This window comes from Leopardus geoffroyi, chromosome D4 (assembly GCF_018350155.1).
Source record: "Leopardus geoffroyi isolate Oge1 chromosome D4, O.geoffroyi_Oge1_pat1.0, whole genome shotgun sequence".
NCBI classification, from domain to species: domain Eukaryota; kingdom Metazoa; phylum Chordata; class Mammalia; order Carnivora; family Felidae; genus Leopardus; species Leopardus geoffroyi.
This window is the reverse complement of record NC_059342.1, coordinates 91885281-91893702: the sequence shown is the minus strand read 5'-3', so window position 1 is coordinate 91893702 and position 8422 is coordinate 91885281. Positions and strand designations below refer to the sequence as shown.

At 64.1% G+C, this 8422-nt stretch overlaps 1 long non-coding RNA gene across 1 annotated transcript; it reads left to right on the top strand.

The window, feature by feature from the left end:
* The first annotated feature begins 2951 nt into the window (after window positions 1-2951).
* LOC123592403 lies at window positions 2952-6719 on the top strand. The gene is made up of 2 exons (XR_006709755.1): window positions 2952-3078; window positions 4267-6719. It is a non-coding gene; the product is annotated as an uncharacterized LOC123592403 (long non-coding RNA).
* The last annotated feature ends 1703 nt before the right edge of the window (window positions 6720-8422 follow it).

Below are 8422 nucleotides of genomic sequence, written 5' to 3'. Positions count from 1 at the left end.
TTCCAAGCCGGCATCCCTGGGCTCTCCACCCCCCCCCCCCGGAACCCAGGGCCCCCTCCCCCCCACCCCTGCTCATGTCAGCAGGCGCCCCGGAGCCCGCAGGACCCTCCCCGCCCAGGCGGCCCTGGGAACAAGCTGGCGGCGGCCGCTGGAGCCGGCGGACTGATGACAATCGCAGACTCCGCCGGAAGCGCGGGCCTGGGCGCACAGACAGGGCAAGCCCCTCGTCCAGGCCGTCGTGTCTGCTGACCAGTCGCAGCTCTGCCCGCCGGAGACACGTGGCGGGTGGCTCACCGGCCTCCCGGCCCCCCGGTGCCCCCGGCTGCGACGCATGCCAAGCGGCCGTGCCCTGGATCCCACGGCAAACGAGAGCGTCCCGCGCACCAGGGTCTGTTGGGCTCGGGAGGGACGGCGCGGGGTTCCCTGTGTGGCGCCAGGACAGAACCGGGCCTCACGCAAGTTTCTGCCTCCAAATACAGCAGCTGCCAGCACAGCGCGGGACCGGACGTGCGTGCGGTCACGACGGGGCGGCCGGGAGCCTGGGAGCCAGCAGGATCAAAGGCCAAAAAGTGGGCATTCCCCTCAGGGCGCCGCAGTGACTCAGTGGGTGAGGCGTCCGACTTCGGCTCAGGTCATGATCTCACGGTGCGTGAGTTCGCGCCCCGCGTCGGGCTCTGTGCGGACAGCTCGGAGCCTGCTTGGGACTCTCTCTCTCCCTCTCTCTGCCCCTCCCCCACTTGCGCGCGCGCGCTCTCTCTCTCTCTCTCTCTCTCTCAAAATAAATAAACTTAAAAAAAAAAGAAAACATACATTCTTTTTGATCTTGGTTTTGCTGGAATAGGTTTTCAAGACGGAGAAGCTTGAAGGCGGGGAAGGGCGAGGGGAGCCGTCCCGGCCTCTACACAAAGCTGCACGTCAGTAAGTCGCAGGTGTCTCTCCCCTTGGCGAGACCAGGGCAAGCCAGAGAGAGGGGAAGACTGGCTTGTCCGGGTCCAGGCTGGGTCCTCGGGCGCCATCGGTGAGGGACGCGTCCCCAGTCTGTCCCGGAGAGAGCCGGAGCACGAGGGCTGAGGGGCAGGTGTGCCCCTGCGTGCAAGGTGCACACTCGCTCTCAGCTCCTCCAAACTGCAGACACGGAGCTTCTGCACAGCGAGACCCCAGATGATAGAGAGTGTGGTCCCATCCGACAGGTGGGGACACTGAGGCACCCCTGGGGGCTGACCTGCACACAGCTCTGGTCCCGTCCAGTTTCCCCACTCTTAGTCTAGAACCTTCTCCCTGAACCTCAGCCATCTGGGGAAAGGAGCCAAGGGCCGTACACGTGCGGCCTCCTTCAGACACCGACGTGGAGGCAAGGGGGCAGCACGGTGGCCACTCACGGCCACGCCGTGCGTCCGCTCGGGCTGTTGCTGTCACACGCCACGGCTTGGTCAGCCACTTCTCCCAGTTCTGGAGGCCGAGAGCCCGAGATCAGGCTGCCCGCAGATTCGGTTCCTAGCGAGAGCCCTCCCCCTGGCCGGCAGAGGGTTGTCTCCTCCCCGCGTCCTCACTCGGTGGGAGAGAGCTCTGGTCGCTTCCTACACCTGTAAGGACACTCGTCTGACCACACCACCATCATTACTCACCCAAACCTAATCACCTCGCAAAGCCGCCCAATACCATCACATGGAGGGTTAGGGCTTCAACGTGGAACTGAGAGTGACCCATTCAGCCCGTAGAACCATCCTTGGCTCCCCAGTACTCCTGGAGGGAAATGGGTCACCGCTGAAGAGGTGCAGACCGTCACTGTAAACTCAAGGGGGCACCAGTCACATGGTGGTCTACGGACAGACCCCTGGAGTTGTGCAGTGCACAACCTGCACAATCATCCACAGTGACCCTGAGTCAGGCACACGCCAATCACTTTGGGGGCCCTGTGCCTGGCGTTCTCCTCCATCACAAGCCCCAGTCAGGTAGGTCCTGATGTTATCTGTAGCTTGTAGATGATGGAATCGAGACCCAGAGAGGAGAAGGAGCTTGGCCAAGTTCAAAGGGCTAATACGTGAACGGGGATGGGAACTCAGGCCGCCCTAGGCATCTTCTCAGCTTCATCGGCCTCCCTGCTGTGGAGCCATCCGTGGGGCGGCTCTCAGATGCCTTTCCTTAGGCCCACTCCCCCAGGAAGTCCCCAGACTACGCACCCTCCCAGGGGACAAGCAGCCACGGTCCTCCGCAGGGTGTGCAGACAACCGTGGGTGACACTGATATGCACTACCCTCAGGGAGCCTCTGTGCTGGGCGCCAGGCAGCCTCCAGACCTTCATTCATTCATGGCCAGGCAGGGAGGTGCCCTGAGATGTGAGGCAAGGGGGCCCAGGCAGGGGCAAGCGACGGCTTTCTGGAAAAAGACACTGAAGCCGAGTTCAGGATGCCGGGTAAGAAATACACCTGCTGACAGAGGTGGGCACTCACTCTTGCTCTGGGGACAGCGGAAGCAGGGCATGTGCCCTCGAGGCAGGGGAGTCGGCTCTGCTCCAGGACGATTGAGGTGCCCGGGACGGACGAGTGGCTGGAAGGGGGCAGGGCTGGGCTTCAGACTTGTCTCCTCGCCGTGGGTGGCGACGGGCAGTGGAGGCGGGGCTCCCGCGGGCCGGTTCTTCCAGGGGCGCCCTGGCTGAGGCAGGTGCCTCCTGGGGGTCGGGTCAGGTCCTCACCCAGGAAGACAGAGTGAAGACAGCTCCTGGGGTCCTGCCTGGAGCACGGCTGGGTGGGCCTCGTTCGAGCTTCTCTCTTGCCCGCCGCACGGCTCCTCCCGCTTCCTCTGTGAGCCCCCCCCCCATCCTTCCAGCCCTGGCTCGGGGCGCCCACGGTCCAGCAGATGAGGTCTCTGTGGCCACCACCTGGCTGGACGGGGTGGGTGCCATCTTCGCATCTTCTGCAGAGGAGGAAACGTCACCTGTGTCCAGTCCTGCACGGGGCACATCCTTCGTAGGTGCCACCTGGGGGACACAGCCTCACAGCACAGCTGTGGACACAGCTGCCCCCAACCCGTGAGCACACACCTCACCAGGCTCCCAGCAGCCAAGGACCCACGTGGAGGGTCAGCCCCCAGGCCAGGGAGAAGGTTCCTAACACCTAACGCCCATCCCCAAGAAATTGTGCCAAAGCCAGCTTTTGGCCTGAGGTGGCCTCAGAGACCGGTAAGCAGAGTAGACCCCGCAGTGTGGGCCCATGTGGACCCCAGCCCCCCGCCAGCCCTTCTGGGACAGACCTGGGGTGCCCTCGGGGACTAGAGGGGGGCAGAGCCAGTAGGTCCCTGAGCACAGAGCACAGAACGTATGTACCTGCCACTTAGGAGATGCTTCCTGAATATTTGCTGAATTCAGGGCAGAGTCCTCAGGGGGCTCTGCAAGGCCCCTTCACCGATTCAGTCATTCGACAAACATTTGTGGAGCACATTTTGTAAGTTAAACTTCATGCTAAGCACTAGGGAAACCAACCTGAAAAGAAAGAGAGAAAGGAACAGAGAAGAAGGAGGGAGGGAGGGAGGAGGAAGGAAGGAGGGAAGGAGGGAAGGAAGGAAGGAGGAAGGAAGGAGGGAAGGAGGAAAGGAAGGAGGGAGGGAGGGAGGAAGGAGGGAGGGAAGGAAAGAAGGGAGGGAGGAAGGAAGGAAGGAAGGAAGGAAGGAAGGAAGGAAGGAAGGAAGAAGGAAGGGAGGAGGGAGGAAGGAAGGAAGGAAGGAGGAAGGAAGGGAGGAAGGAAGAAGGAAGGGAGGGAGGGAGGGAGGAGGGAGGGAGGGAGGAAGGAAGGGAGGAGGGAGGGAGGAGGAAGGAAGGAAGGAAGGAAGGAAGGAAGGAAAGGAAGGAAGGAAGGAAGGAAGGAAGGAAGGAAGGAAGGAAGAAGGAAGGGAGGAGGGAGGAAGAGAGGACGGAAGGAAGGAAAGGAGGGAGGGAGGAGGAGGGCCAGCCCCTGCCCAGGCTCCCTCCCTCTGAGCGCGGCCCAGCTTGATGGAGGGCGTGTGGCGTCGTCGGAGGCAGGCTATCACAGTGGGGCCGGGAGGTGCCGGGCAGACAGCAGCCACAGTCACAGGAATGACTCGGGGTGGCACAGAGGGAACAGAGGACCACAAAGAGCAATGGTGGGGGTCCCAGAGGGTGGTGCCTGGTGAGGAGGGGCCAGCCAGGGCACGGAGGGGAGGGCGCGTCTCCGGGGGGGCCTCCCGGGAAAGCAAACGTGGGAGACGGCGATGGGGCCGGGGCCGGCCTCGAACGCGGATGTCCACCCGCAGCCCGGCCTCTCCCGGCCCTGAAAGCAGACGGAAAGAGACCAGGGTCTTTCGGGAGAACCCCCGGGGGCCCGGCAGAGTCCAGGAGGGGCTTCCAGAACCAGGGGCCGCTGGCTGAGCGCCTGGCCCAGCACCTCTAGCGGCCCCGCCCGAGAGCCCCGAGTCCTGGGCCGTGTTGCACAAGTGTGGCCCGAGCCTGGGAACCCAAGGGGGCCTCGCGGCCGGGCCGGCGGGCGGAGGATGTTTGCACAGTGAGTCAGCGCAGATGTGGGGCTCTCATTACACACTCGTCCACGAAGGCAGGAGACCAGGCCTCGCGACGGCCAACGCCTCTGCTCCCTCCCGCCAGAGGGAGGCCCCGGGAGGGGGCAGGGAGGGCCCGCTGCAGACAAAGGCCGAACTGCACCGCCCGTGGCCGTGGCCCAGGGCCAGTCTGAATTAGTGAGCATCTGAAATGAAGAAAGTTGTGTTCTGTTCTAAGAACCCAAGTCTGTTTGAACAGTCGGCCGCAGATTAGGGCCCGAGGATTACCGCCAGCCTGGCGTCTTGCGCGCCTGCCTTGAGGAGCAGATATAAATAACTCGCTTTCAGAACGGGGACGGTGCGGCAGGCGAAGGTCACAATTAAAGGGACCCGAAAGTCAGCCTCCTGGTGCCGGGCACCCTGTGATCTCGGGGTCATCGGGCGGCTTTGTGGTCAAGACAAGCGCAGGGCGTGAGCGGAGGCCGGGGCTCGAGCGGCTCGAGCCCGGTCGATCGGGCACATCACTCGGGAGCTTCAGAAACGCGTCGCCAACAGCCCTCCCGCTCCGGCTGCACCGTTTTACGAACAGGAAAAAAAAAAAAAAAAAAACACTCAAATTCTCCTGTGGCTAATTCATTCCAGAAGGCACCAGACTGAATATCGCTACTGTAAATAGATTTCTTCATTATCCTGGGGCATTTTTTGGCCAAAAGACCAAGGAAAAAACCAGGCAAGAGTCAGTAAGTGTCTGGGCTCCCGGCAGGCCCAGCAGGGGTGTGGGAGGGAGGCCCAGGGAGGCCGGGGCCGCGGCGTTCCCACCGTGGACGTGCACCTGGTCCAGTCAGGTGCGCCTGCTCGCCGGGCTCGGCCGGGGAGCACAAGGAGGGGTGCGTTCCAACGCCCCGGAGGGCCACCCTGGGTGGCGGTTCACGATCCACGCAGGATTTATTTTATGGAGGTGACCAACGATGACACGGAGAAATCCATGACACCGAAAAAGAGTGCGTTACTTAGAGTTTTCGAGAGGAGAGGCCACACCGCCCAGGACACGTGGCAAAGCACCAGACTCTGTCTCAGGCCGGAAGGACCGGGACAGCGCGGCCCAGAGCCTGCGCCGTGGTTTCTCCGGGAAGGAACGGGCAAGGCCCAGGGTACAAGTCACAGCGAATGCTCAGCACTGGCGTGTCAGAGTGATTCCAGCGGGCTCTGGGCCACAGCGGTGTCCCTAGCCATCTGGTCCCTGGCCCGGGCGACTTCGGGCAGGGGGAGCGCTGGCCTGTGTGTGAGAGCTGGCGAGGGAGGTGGACGCGGCTGTGGGCTCTAGACTGACTGCTTCGTAAATGAAAGGCGTGTTTGCAAGGGAGACGTCTGCTGCCTCCGGGAATTAGCTGCCCCCCCCCCCCCCACCCAGGGAGGGACAGTCTCTCCCCAGCCGGCAAGGCCCCCAGAGATGTGGAGGTGTCGTAAGATAGGGAAAATAAAACACGTAACGAACGCAGGCAGGTGGACGCTTCTCGGGTCAGAGCGCTCTGCACGGCGAGTCCTGCCCTGCCTCGAGCCCTGGGGCCCCGGGGAGCCTCCCCCAACCCCGACATTCCCCGGGGCCTGGTCTTGGGTGCTCATCTGCCTTCACTGCCGGGCCTCGGGTGATCTTGGGGGGCACGCACGGGCTGGGGTCCCCATCCCCACCCGCCCCCCGAGTCCGCACCTGCCTGACCTCTCTCTGACCCCGTCCGTGCCCCGGACCTCTTCATCCGTGTCATTTCTCCTGCCGCGTCTGTCTCTGGCAACGGGCGCCCTGTCCTATCCAGGGCCCAGGCCAGAGCCGGGGCCCCACCCCGTCTCTGCCGCCCTCCTGCCCATTCGGGGCCCCCGTCGGCCCTCTTAGGTCGACCGATCGCTTGTTGGTGAGGGTGGCGGCAGAGGGCAGCGAGGGGAGCAGCCTGCTGCTCCTCGACACAACCGACCCTGAACCCCGACTCGCCCGGAGGTTGACCGCAGTCGGGAGCAGACCCCGAGCGAGGCTCCTTGCGGACCCGGGCAGCCAGCGGTAATCCATGTCGAACCCAGTGCCGGGCAGCACCCGTCCTGGCCGTCTGGCTCTCCTCGTGCAGGGCCGGGGCTTTGCCCCCCACACCCCACGCTTTACGAACATTCTCGAACGTGATTTCCAATGGCGGGGGGAGTCCACAGAATAAGACGCTACCACTGGCTTCCCGTGTGTGAGTCCCCAGAGGAAACTGGAAGCCACCGAGACTCGGCGGAGACGCGGTCCCCGGGGAAGATGGTGTGTCCGGGCAGAGGTCAGCGTCTGGGGTCTCTATGCCAGGAGGGAAGTTGAGAGGCCTGACCCCGGCCCCCGCCGAGCCCTCCTCCCGCCCACCCACACGGCTCCAGGGACCGTACCTGACCGCACTGGCTCGGCTGGCGGGCCCGGCAGCCCGGTGCGCCTGTGAGGCGGGGGTTCTGATCGGCTGGCGAACGTTCGGGATCACGGCCCGAGGGAAAGGCCAAGTGCTGCTCCCGCCAGACAATCGGCTTTGCGCCACCAGCGAGAAGGCCGCCGAGGGCCCCACGCGGAGGTGGGCGGCCTGGTGTCCTGATCTCCTGACCCCTCGGCTCCCCAGAGGAGCGCCACGTCCCCGGGCAGCCACGCAGGAAGCAGGGCCACGGTCCCTCCGAAGTCTCCGTGGTGCGCCCACGTGGGAACCTAGCCCAGGGCGGCACATCCACGGCAGGCCGTCCGGAACCCCGTATCCTAGCAGTGACCACGGGGGGCCGTGTTGACCCGCGCACCCCGGGCCGGGCCCGCTGGCACGCGTCCACCTCCCCAGGGGCCCTCTCGGCACCCCGAGAAGGAGGGCACCCGAGCCGCCCCAGCCCCATTACCCTCTTCCCAGAGATCTCAGGGAGATCGGCGGGGGTCGGGGGGGGGCGGTGGATGGAAGGTGTCTCTGGGGCCAAGCGTGGCCACAGTCCAGAAAGAGCTTTGGAGTCCCCGGGGCGGCACTGGGCGGTGTTCCAGCTGGACGCCGATTCTGTCTGCCTTCGTGGCCCGAGAGGACGCCAGCCATACACAGACCTGGGAAGCAGGGGAGGCCCCAGAGTGGAAACAGGGGTCTGCACACGGCACACCCAGCGCGGCCGTGGGCCTGAAGGAGGGCGACTGCCGGGGCGTCCTCCGAGAGAGACCCGGAGACAGCGCCGCCCACGGCCACCCCGTGGTCCGGTCAGCGACTTGCCCCCTCCTTAGCAGCAGGCCGCCGAGAGGGCAGTTGTGGGAGTCAAGGAGAAAGTCTGGGGAGCCCCCACCCGGTGGAAGCCATTAGCGGGTATCCGCAAAAGGTCTAGAACTTTCCACCCGTGTGCTCCCCTCATACTGCCTGCTTTAGACAGTTTATACACATGTTGTAATTATTTATCCGCCTCACTGTCCCCTGGGCCTTCGGCCTCTGGAGAACAGGGCTGCGCACCCCCACCTGCGTCCCCCAGCTGAGGTCTGACCACGCTTCAGTCACTCTGAGGATGTTACCGAAGGGATAAGGTGCCGGGCGGAAGGGAACGGGCTCTCCGCCACAGCAGGGGCAGGACGCTCGGTCCCCGTCGGCTCCTGCTGTCCCTGGTGGCTGTCCCGTGATTGCTTTCCATGCGTCCGCTGGTCTTGTTACATAACGCGTCATGGGGAGTCTCTGCCCCCTGCCCCCTCTAAGGGCGACACTGTCCTCACTTCAAATGCCATGGGTTAAAACGCACCTGTTCTGAGCTACGCAGAAATGGAATCACCCAAGCCGTGTTTTCAGGGGGTTTTGGTTGGTTTGTTTTATCTCCGCCTGAAGATCCGCGCCCCCCCCCCCCCCCCACCGCATTCTCTCTGTGGATCCACCCACGTGGCCTCATAGCAAGTGTGCTCAGTCGG